This window comes from Solea senegalensis, linkage group LG6 (genome assembly GCF_019176455.1).
Source record: "Solea senegalensis isolate Sse05_10M linkage group LG6, IFAPA_SoseM_1, whole genome shotgun sequence".
NCBI classification, from domain to species: Eukaryota; Metazoa; Chordata; class Actinopteri; order Pleuronectiformes; family Soleidae; genus Solea; species Solea senegalensis.
This window is the reverse complement of record NC_058026.1, coordinates 10,414,455-10,426,652: the sequence shown is the minus strand read 5'-3', so window position 1 is coordinate 10,426,652 and position 12,198 is coordinate 10,414,455. Positions and strand designations below refer to the sequence as shown.

General features: G+C 40.4%; 1 protein-coding gene across 1 annotated transcript in view; it reads right to left on the bottom strand.

Annotated features, from left to right (window-relative positions):
* Positions 1-12,198, bottom strand: part of tusc3 (tumor suppressor candidate 3) — a 65,737-nt gene that overhangs the window by 16,534 nt on the left and 37,005 nt on the right. The gene's annotated exons all lie outside the window — the stretch shown is intronic.

Sequence of the window (12,198 nt, the reverse complement as noted above, 5' to 3'; positions counted from 1 at the left end):
CCAACTCCAGCTGCTGACTATTCAAAGTGCATCTAACCTGTGCAGCAGAATGTCACATAGTGCAAAGAACCCCAATCCATCAAATGTCAAAATTCTTCCAGATAACAAGACAATGCAGCAGATGATTTTTCTACTGTATTTTGATTCTTTTCTGTTTGTGGACATGTTTATAGAACATGCTCGTAAACATTAATTCATTTTCCAGAAATCATAATGCAATTTTTCATTTTCTGAGAAAATGAAACAGTCTACTACCGAGGCTGAGGGTATGTATGTCATTTAACATTTGTGAGATTCAAAAAGCTCTCAGAGACAAGTGCAGATGAGATAAAAGTGAACTGCCACAAACACACAAAATGGTCACCTTGCGGTCTTCATTCACAAAAAAAGTAACAAAAACAAAGACAGTGCCACTTGCTTCCTTTGTGAGTTGTGCTATATTTGTGAACACATCACAGATTTCATGCCGTTTGTTGGGCCCCTAAATTGACTTTATACGCAAAGTATGACCCCCTGTAGTATGTCTATCAGTGATGATTTGGCTCACTTTCTTCACCCTCACCATGACCTGACGGGAAGGCAACCACACTGAATGACAATTTAGTCTCTGGAACTACTTATGTTGCATTTGTAATTTGGATTTTTTTCGTCTATAGTGGCTGAAATGTATTAAAAAGTACTGTATGTGATATAAATAGTCAGGTTAGTCCATTTTGCCACTCCCCCATTCTACACGATCACTCCATCCATGCCATGCTGTAGTCACTTTACACTCCATGTTTGATTAGAGAAAAGAGAAATGGAGAGGACAGCAGGTCTCGTAGACCCTGGAGAGGGTGGAGAGGCGTGCAATCAATCCAGCGCATTTGGGACACTTCGGCATCCGGGTTGTCCTCGCGGTTAAGAGTCACAACCGGAGCTATAAAGCCTCTTCAGTGAAATGGCAGTGTCTTCAAATCCCCAGCAAATTTCTCTGATAAGATGGAGGAGGCCTAATTCTTCTGGTCTGTGTGTGTGTGAGTAATGAGAAGATGAAAGCAACTGAATGAAGGAGACAAAGAGGAAGTCTTCAGGAAATGAGACAAATAGGAGGACAGAAAGAGAGGAGGGGAGTCTTTTTGTGTCTTCCACACTGTTGAAACATTGCCGTTATTGGCATCTAGGTTTTAAGCTCATCGAGGGCATCATTTTCCACTCGACTGCCCCAGTGTTCATTTCTTTCCCTATCAAACATAAATAAGGATGGGAAGATGAATAGACGATGACAAAGGAGGAGGAGTAAAGGGAGGACAGATTTTTCTTGCTTCGGTGGAGAGAAATGAAGAATTTTTTTTCACTTGAAAGCATACATAAAGATGACAAAGACTCAAGTCTAAAACAGATCCCTTTGTCTTCAAAAACAATTGCAGATTGTTGAGTTGCTATCAGGATGCTTTTCATATTGACTGACAAACCACAGTTCTTATTAAAAAGTTTGCTGTGGATGTGCCGCTCTTTATTTGGAAGTTTGTGAAGGTTTGCGACATTCCTACTCACAACATTCACAAAATACATTGTCATCATGACAAATTCCTGTTATTTTAAGATTAAACTCACACGCATACATGTGTCAGGTACTGTGGACCGACATAGTGCGAAGGGAAAAAGATTGTGGTGTTCCAGCACAACTTTTGTTATTTTCTAATTTGTCTTCTGGACGAGCGCACATGAATTTGAAAGCTAGCAGCCCGAGTTGTCGTTGAGCATTATGATTTTTCAGTTTAGAATTTTTCAACCGTGCCACTTTGAGCACAGCACACGTTAATGCATCACGGTTATAAGGGCACCAACAAGGTGAAGCAAACCCTTTTTGAAGGCTTTCAAACACCTGGCCCTGAATCTGCAGCCACTTTCGAGGACAATGTGTCAGCAGAGAAAAAGCCACGCAGCAACAACAAGATGTTAGCCTGATGCTGACATTACACCCACTGCTAAATAAAGGTTTCAGACAAGTCAGCAGATATCACTGTAAAGGAATGTACAAGAGTCACTGGTTCTTGCTCTTGAGGTGGCAAGAACAAGAACAGAGTTAGTTCTGGCCAGGACAGAACTCTTGGTACTGTCATTCACCTGGACGTTCTTAGTAATCATGATTGATTTCAAAATGGCAGCATCTACTGAAGACACGTCTCTGCTGCAGTTGTTGGTCGTTTTGTTGTGGTGATGTATCACCGTGTTTACATTCTGCTCTGCATGGTGATTGGGCCGCCAGCTTGTTTTCCTCACGTCATGCAACAAGTAACCACTATTAGCACTAGCTACACGATTGTTGGTCTGGTGCAACTGAAATGAGTAAACTACCAGGTGCAAACTTGCTTATACTTCCTAGTGGTTTAGTAATTACCAAATCCTGAATTTAGTGGAGACTTATGCCAAATTGGTACAACCCCAACCAGAAAACCAGTCCAACCCAGGTATTCTGCCAGTTCACTTTCACATATTCAGACTCCAGGAGTAGCCTCATGTATTTGCACATGAGTTTGCACAATCCACAAATCCCTCATTTGTCAGCGGCTTAAATGTCATGGATGTTGATTTATAGGTAGAAAGCCTCACAGTTTTTAAGAGTGACAACTAAATTGTTTTTCTAGGCTGTATTTCTTTTCCTTCATTACTAAAACAAATGTTTCTTTTTACATAGGACTGGCAGCATTAAGTCAATCGTGATCTATTAAGAGCAGACGTTCATGCATCGATTGCACGTAGCGTCTTGTGCGCCATTTTCTCACACAGAGTGTGTTGGAACTACTCACTCGGAGAGATGAGCGCGGGGGCAGGAACGCCTGCAAAGTGCAAATGATGTTGCATTAGCATTTCTTCTGTAGACATACATTGTGTTACCTTAGCGTTATAGCACTTTGTTTGATTTGATAATCAATTAAATCTAAAAGTCAATTTGATGAAGTAACTTTATTTGCATTCATTTGATTTCCCCAATCAAGACCGGTAAGGGGTGATCTACATTGTTAATATGGGCTGAATTTTGCGTCATACAATTTTAAACGTGATAATAACTCAATTAATCACGGTTAACTATTTAAGTTCTGAGATCAATTGAGAAAGAGAAATATTGAGCGCCTGACAGGCCTACTCTTTACTAAGACACTGCTCTCTACACGATACCAACTGAACATTAACAGAAACTGCAGATACAAGCAATGAAAAAGAGCAGTGGTTGGGGGATGAAAAATTCCTCAATCCATGGCCAGGCACTTCCAATTAATCTGATGGATTAGAAAGCACTCGTTCCATTCATTAGTGAGCAGGGCAGGAGAGTGTACCTATGCATGTGTATACTACAATCTACTTACTCAATGTGTGTTTATAGACCGAACTGTTAATGGAACATATTTCTATGTGATAGAACGGGTGTGTGTTGGTGTGTGTTCATTAGAAATGCGTGCATCCAGGTGGTCTGGAACCAAACATATCCACAGCTCATTGATCTCCCATGGAGATAAATGGGAAAGGTAAATTAACATTTAAACTCCGCAACGCATCCCCTAATTTATTCACACATACAGGTTACCCACATAGAGCAACTCGCACACTTGCCGTCACTAAGATGGGGTGTTCTGCTGGATACGGTTCAGACACTGACGGGATCCATTTGTGGACATGCACTGTGCATCCAGTGCTTTGAGTTTTCACCATTTTGCTGAAAATGCAACTCAAGTGAATTTTACCCAATTATCTTCCTCTTATCGGTAAATGCAGTGAATCAAACCTATAAAGGCTTAAATCCAAGCAGCTCTCATCTGAAAGTGGCCTCCTTTAAAAACTTTGCCATGACATTTGTGGCAATCAGGGCAAATATTGTTTGAAGATCTTTACAGTAATCTCATGTAGAGTCAGGCTTTACAGGATTCACAAAGCTGACTTCAATTACAGGAATATGTATCTTAAAAGCATGTCTACAAGGATATTGACTGGCCTGTGGTTTAAGAATGGACTCAGATGACCAACAGAAGACTAACATTGACAATACATCCAAAATAATGCAGTTACGAAAGCCATGGCAAAATTCCTGCTTTGAACTACGTGGCTGAAGATCACTGTTTACAAAAGACAAAATCAGACACATACAGAACTATGTCAAACAAACAACTTGATGTGGACACAGAAGGGACAAAAACCTAAACCAGGGACCCATAAATCAAATTATCGTCAAAGGAGAAGTTTGGGATTATGTAACATTTTCGTTCAATTCAACAAGCAGTGTGTTTGCAACTCTGTTTGTTCAGACGAGAATTTCACGAAACAGCTCGGCAGGCATTCACGTTTCATTTGATGCTGAATATATGGAAGCAGGTCACCGAGCCCGACAATATACTGTAGATCACTGTAACTTGAGGATTTGTTTAATGAAAGAGAATATACTGCAGACTTCCAATTAGTGGTCAGGGTTATAGAAAAAGAGGCAAGACTCGGTTCACACTTAAGTTGATGTACTTTCATCATACAACATAGTGACTCGTACTTAATATCCTCGGTGTGGCTCACCTTCACAATTTTAGACATGTCCATGAGGTGGAGCTTTCCAGTAAAACCTCAGACTCGTGCTGTTCTAATTAATCTGATGGATTAGCCTTTTAAGATCCCAGTTTCTGTGAATGAAACATCAAGTCTGTTTGTCTACAAAGTATAAAAATGATAGACGGTATGCATGAAACAATCAGACTAGCTGGCAAATGAGAGAAAATTGACTACGGGAATGTATGCAAATTAAAGCTAATTAAAACCAGTTTGCCCAACAATAATAACTATGCTTTTAATTTATGAACATCGATCGCTGCGCAGGAAAATACATTTCATTTCTAAAAGCTGTAATGCTGCGAGTGAGCTGTCTGAAGCAATTGTAAAAATAATCAGTTCTATTCACCTTTTATGCACCGCATTCCTCAGTATAATAAACTACACTGGATAACTTGATTCAAGGTGTGAAAGTCTTGGCAAATATAATTCCAGTGATGAGATTATTCCCCCAACGGGTCTGGGGAAAACATAATAAAGGTTAGCTCAAGAAGCCAAAATATCAACGTCATAACTCTGAAATATGTCAAGACTTTTATAAAACACCTTTCCTGTGAGTAATTTGCTGACGTGAAAGGCCTGGGTGTGTGTATGTGTTCATGTACTCATTTTAATACACTGACATTAACATATTTTTCTATTTTGAACTGCACAACACCGCCCTTTTGTTAGACTTTGGAGCAAAAGAGATAATATGCATTTACACACACACCTTGGAAAGGCGGCTATCAAACGTGTTTCTTAATGTGTCACATCCTAGTTTATGAGCAATAAACACTTTTTTTTTTTATTTGACAATTCTCTTCTAAAAACCAAGCCGTTGCACTTTTAGCTGCTAATTCCCCAGGGCTAGATAACCTTCAAAATACAGATGTATGCATCCCTCCTCCATCCCATATCATGTGTGTAAAGAGTGCATTTGTGTGTTTTGCCAAGTAAAAGGTCAGAAAGCACTCAGACAGCAAGAAGAATAAATGAAAAGTCAACAAAACAGGAGGGAGAGTAAGTAACGTGAAAGTAGAGTGAAAGTACATGCTTCATTTATTAAAAAAAAAAAAAAACTCTGACTGCATGCGTTGTTGTGAATTTAAATAACGGTCATGATGCGGGAAGTGAACTTTGCAAGGACTCTAGGGTTCGAATTTTCGCCAGGATTTTACCTACTATGAGAAACATAGATTCAGGTGGTGCACTCAAGTGTTACGGGCCCAAAGCTTAAGCGAGTGCAGACATGAATCATTCAGAATGAGAGTACAAATGTGTTGACAAAACAAAAAAGAAAAGGTAAAACTGGCTATAAGAATCCCATTTGTGTCTGTTCATTAACGACGCTGTGCTAGATGCGACTGTTATTGCCAAACTAATCAAACAGCTAATAAAAGGCTTCTGCATATCTTCATTTATCAACTTGGGATGATAGTTACAACCACAGACTCTGACCTGTGAGGTAAATAGGGAATATCTTTGTAGATGTCAAAGGTGGGGTAAACTATTTTGAGGAACATCTGTTGGTATTTGGACTCAACGATGAAACAAATACAGCTCTACTCATCGTGCGCCTTCAGAGGCTCCACCTCCAACATTCATTCATTTGGTGTCCGTTACATGAGGCTACTTTTCCTGGTCATCCTCTCATTAATCTCGCATAGCAATGATTCCATTATTGCGTTTTAGAGCTGCAACAAGCGATTATTTTCATAATCAAGTATTTGTTTGTTTGAACAAGGGCCTTTATGCATGGAGTTTGCATGTTCTCCGTGTGTGTGTGTGTGTGGGGGTTTCTCCGGGTTCTCTGGCTTCCTCCCACAGTCCAAAAACATGCAGTATGGGGATTAGGTAAATTGGACACTCTAAACTGACCATCCATAGGTGTAAATGTGGGAGTGAATGATTGCTTGTCTCTATGTGTGGCCCTGCGATGGACTGGCGATCTGTCCAGAGTGTACTCCGCCTATCGCCCTTTGTCAGCTGAGATTGGCACAGCACCCCCCGTGACCCTCCTGTGGAGGATAAAATTGGTAGAAAATGGACAGATGGAAGAATTTTTTTTTTTGGTCCGTAAAATGTTTGAAGACATTTTGGAAAAATGTTGTTTCCCAAACCTTGAAATGATGATGCTCTCAGATGTTCACAAACCAAATAAATTCAATTTGAATGATTTCTTTGTCAAATGGCACAATGAAACCAGAACATATTCACATTTGAGAGGGTGAAAAAAACAGAAAGCTTATTTTAATTATTTTAAAAAGAAAACCCCTACAACTAAATCAGCGATTAGCCCTATCTTGTTTAAGATGAAGCAGGTCAATCTTTATTTATAAATAGCTCCAAGAAAGAGAGATGGCATATCCATTGCATTCACTATATAGAATGAGAATGCATGAACAATTTCAAACCCCCAAAAAACTAATACCCCACAGAAACTAAGCATTTTATGTAAAACCCAACTAACCTGTGTAAAATTCAGCTAAATGCCTCCACAACAACATGAGAGAAGATGGCGGAAGAGGGAGAGATGCTTACAGGGTGATAACTAGACAGGATCAGACCTGTTACCTTAAGGGACCACACCACCTGTTCTGAAGCACAATAAAGCACTGTAATGAGTCAGAGAGACCGTTGAAAAGTTAGCTGAGAATAATTCAAACTGGGAATAAAAGCAATTAATTGTTGGCTTAGGGCTACAATAATGGGATTTAAATCTCTCACGTAAAGGAGAAATATGGTGCAACATATCACTGCAGAAATTTAGCCGTTGTAAAATCTCATTTACTCCCACATTATGTGGTTCAGTGTTTACACAAATTAACAGTTTAATTACCCAAGAGTCAGTTACAGCCATTTAAAACCTGTTTTCTTTTCCTTTTTTTTTGGAAGCATGTCAAAGGAGCTGACTTTCATTTCCCTTCATTCATTGATACATGAAGCCATTGATACACTGACATTAACCCAATCAATTCACGTCTTCATCCTGACTTTAACCAGAGCCTCATCAATTAGGTTCTGCCTCATTAGGGCCAGGTTTTGTTCCCGTGACAACTGAAAATACACTATTTAATTGAATAATTCAGTGAGTAAATCCATGCAAACCTAAAAATTTGAGCCAATGATCAATAACAGGATTTTTTTGACGTTGACCTTTGAGAGAATGGACAGCCAGAGGCCAAAACAGAAGAAGCTATTGTATCTATGTAATTGACTGTGCAGATCCCCTCAATCTTAATTCAACTGGAATGGTTGGCAGACAGAAATGAGACCATTGCAGTGTCCTTTGCAGCAATATGTCTCAATTTTAAGTGTAGGCCAAGAAATGAAAGACCCACAAGTAAACAGTCTTGGCATCACAAAACCTCTACAGCCTAATATATCACTTCAGTGGGTTTTTCCATTTTGACCAAATTTTAAATGCAAATTCATTGAGCTCAACATAAACCTGAGTGACAGGTACACAGAGATGTTAAGATGTGCCTGACAGCAGAAAACTGCTCGCCTCCCACTTGAACACACACCTACAGGATGAAACCATGTTGAGGTTCGTCTGCATTTAGTTGGAGACCAGCAACACATTTTATTGATATTGTGAAGACCAACCAATGTGGTGGGATTTACTCATGTAAATAGAAAGGAATGGCGACAAATAAGTGTGGAGGGGGAGCGAGTAAGAGGGAGGCAAAGACCAGTGCACACTGCTCTTCAACGAAAACATGGTGCAAGACACCAAGCTGCAGACTTTGTGTTAAAGGGACAAAAATAATGGACCAATATGAAACTAGCAGGACAAATGAGACGACGGTGGGTGGCCAGAGTCAAGGTAATTATGGGAAACTACTTTTTTTCTTTGCACTAATCTACTCTCTGCTCTTTATGGCTCAGCTCCAGGATTAAGTGTTTAAAATATGGATCTTAAATTTCGGCAAAAAAAACCAACAACATTCCAGTCACATTATGTATGAGAGTGTGCACAGATGTGAGTGTGGCTGAGTACGGAGACCAAGAGGGATGGTCATTGTCTACTGGTCTGAGTAAATATCCAGCCTAAAGGACAATTCATTTCACTGCTTCACTGCACAGTTCAATTCTCTCTATATCGGCTCAAAACACACAGATAAACACACAAGCACACTCTCAATCAATCAAACACACACACACAGACAAATGTAAAGTGGCACTCACCCTCGCTAAGACAAATAACACACTATTGCCCTCTAAGTCAAAAGCCAACTATTATGAAGAGAACCAATAAAAGTGTCAGAAGTGTTCTTGAAAATGTGAAAGGTTCGCAGTTATGTAGAAAGGGCTGAAGGCAACTGCTGCCAAAAACCATCGAGCAATCATGTGAAATCAGCTGGAAATATGGAAATGCCATCAGCCAGTAGGGTGGAAAAGTGAAAACAAAGAGAGAAACACAGGCCAGCTGAAACTCCAAAATGCTGGCGTTCATATTTAGAGCGTCTTGCTCTTTCTATACATGACTTTATAATACGCCTGCAACGAAACGCATATCGAAACAAAAATCGCAACTAACCCACGCTCCTTCCGACTCCCAGAGTTTGCATTTCCAGCCCTAGGAAAGCCCTCAGTGCTACCAAACTTTTTTTAAATGATGCCTCCTCCGTCTGCGTGTCATGTGACGACGTTTCCAATCAATATGACGAGTGAGCAAAAGTTCAGCTACCGCTAATTCAACAACGTGAGGAGCGGGGGAGGCTGGTAGAGATGCAATCTCATTGTCGACAAGACCCACAGCATTTTACCGGTAAGTGTTTTAAAAAAAAAAAACAATTTTCCAGAGTGACATTGAGCGTGACGATGCACGTTCAACGACACCATCCAGAGATTGAGTTAAGTGGGGCACGGAAGAAACGTCTACTGTCGCCGTTGTCTGTTATTATTTATATATATATTATTATTTCACATAAAGTCGGGTTTTTCATGGCACTGCATATGCACCCGTTTGCGGAGGTCGAGAATGAGGGGTTCAAGCATTGGACATGATGGTGTTTTCATCATCACTGAATCAATTCTGCAATGCAAAACATTTGGTTCTCTTAAGGAAAGGTAGGCATACAGGCCTACTTTGTAGTGTAGTGTAGCTGTGGATGTGACACTCAATACAATTTCATCTGCTGGTGAGAGAAAGTAACGTGACGAAATGAGACGAGGGGAACAGGAAAGATCACACAGTGATCTTTTCAATATCATCTGCCCATTTGAAGCCTTTCACTGTCAGAAGGACAGAGAGTGGAAAAGTGGAATTTAAAGAGAGCGCTGGCGGACGATGAAGATGGAAAGCTGGGAAGGGAGGGGGGAAATAAGAAGGAGATGAAGGCCATTTACACAGAACCTAATGCAGCTGTTCCTTATGTTGGTTGAGTGGCTGCAATATAGCATTATGGGCTGGAAGCTCGAGAGAATGAGGTTGGGTGACAGCATATGTGTCTGAGGTTAGGAATGAGACTACTGCTGTTAAAGAGAAATGATTAAGGTTATGTAATGAGCCTTAGCAGGTATGGTCCTGTGCAAGTTATAACAAGAATTATGGCAAAATAGTAACAGCCCGCAATACCTTCTTATCATTTCAAGGATCACATATATACTCAATGGTCCCTTTATTAGACAGGCCTTTGCGATGTAATGCAGTCCCAAAAACAACTGCCGTGCTGCGACATCAACAGTATCTTCATGAATTTTCAAAAATGTTTTGATGACACGTTGCTATTCCACTTGTCTCATTTAATTTGTCCCAGACCCTTGGTTTCTCAACTTCATGGGTCAAACAGTCGTTTTCCAACTTCCCAACGGTGCACACAGTGGGCCCGCCGCCAGCTCTTCAACTGGCATTTCAGTTTGTTTTCGCCACACTCAGTAATAAATTGTTTATGACCTGCTCACCTCCGCATTTGAAACACTTGCCTTTGGCTATTGATCCCACCAATTTTGGAATTAATGTCTCTTTCTTTTTTCTTAAATGTCGTTTCCACATTCGAGTTTGTCAAAGGGTTAATGCCGCTCTCATTGCTGTGTCCGGGTCCAAAAGAAAAAGGCAAGAAGAAGTGAAAAAGAGAGGAGGGTCGCAAGAGGGGATGTTTCAAACTAGCTGACTGTACTTTTTAATTATAAAAACTATTGGCCCTTTTCCACTATGGTCCCTGTTCACGTCGACTCGCCACGGCACAGTTTAGGTTGGTCTTCCACTACAAAAATGGTACCTACTCAACGTGGGCGGAGTCATGAATGCACGGCTGCGTGAAACTGCCGTGACTTCCTTTTACACGCGACACACAGGTGAGTGACTTGTAAAGCAGTTGTTTTCGGTGTAACTGAATCATTAGAATCAGTTAATTAAAACTTTTTATTCAGTACTTCCTCCATGACCGGAGCACAGACTGTCTGACAGTCACTGGGCTGAAATACAACGGCAGGGTTTGTGATGCCGCTCGTGATCAGCAGTGCTGTGGCTAAATACACTGTTAAATAGTGAGATTTTAGACATTTCCCTGGTAATTGTTGGAGATGAACCCAGGTTTTTTAAGTCTTTTTAACTGCTTTACTGTTCGGCTTGATTCTTGTGTCGGACGTCTCTTCCTGTGACAGCATTCTGACCAATCAGTGGCCGGCAGTCTGCCGGCGTCGCGCATGGTATCGCCTCAGCTCGCTTGGAACCTCGCCACACCAGGTACTAAAAAAAGGACCCAGTACCAGGTACTATGGGAGTGGAAACGCAACTTAACTGTGCCGTGGCGAGGCGAGCCGGTTGACATTACATGGTATAGGAACAGAATGATGAGAATTAATGATGGAGAAGAAAAGGAAACATGATGATGAAAATAGAAGTGCATCATTGTGCGTGCAGGATGGAATACAAGAGAGAAAAAAAAAGACAAAAGTGGGCAAGATTTCAAATAAAAGGACCACAATTTGACCAAAGTTACTATCATACATTGTTTAACAACGCCCAAGAAGGGATTGAAAATACACATTCTCTTGGAGGACTGACTTTATCACATATTAATACTTTCATTCCCTGTATGTTTATGTCCATGACCCCATGTATTAATCATTTTAGCCTTTTATGGGCCTCATATGCATGTGTGCACATAAAAGACACCGCCATACTGTTAACACGTCATTATCATGCGTCTTAAACTTCCTCTCTCTTATGTCCCTATACATGTCCAATTTTCCATCTGGCTTATTTCACAGGGTTTCTCAGGATATCTTCATTTTTATTTCACCCTTGAGTGAACAAACTTAAATTATGACCAGCAAGACTCTATCTGGAAATGCTGCATGTGTGAGTTTGCAAGAAAGAAAGAAAGAAAGAAAGAAAGAAAGAAAGAAAGAAAGAAAGAAAGAAAGAAGGAAAGAAAGTAGGACTCACTTAAGACCGTTTCTGGGGGGATTGTTCCTGCTCTTGAGTAACACACACACACACACACACACATTCATAAGCACACTCTGTCCTAGCACTGACCAGGTAATGGTACAAACTTTACTTTACTCTGGGCCAGCAGCATTACAGATGTCTCTACCACTGATCTAATACAGCTGCTCTCTCCATGCTGTAAAAATAGATTAAGTTTAACCTTTAGATATTATTTTCTAAAAACCACCTCTTCCTTTTGT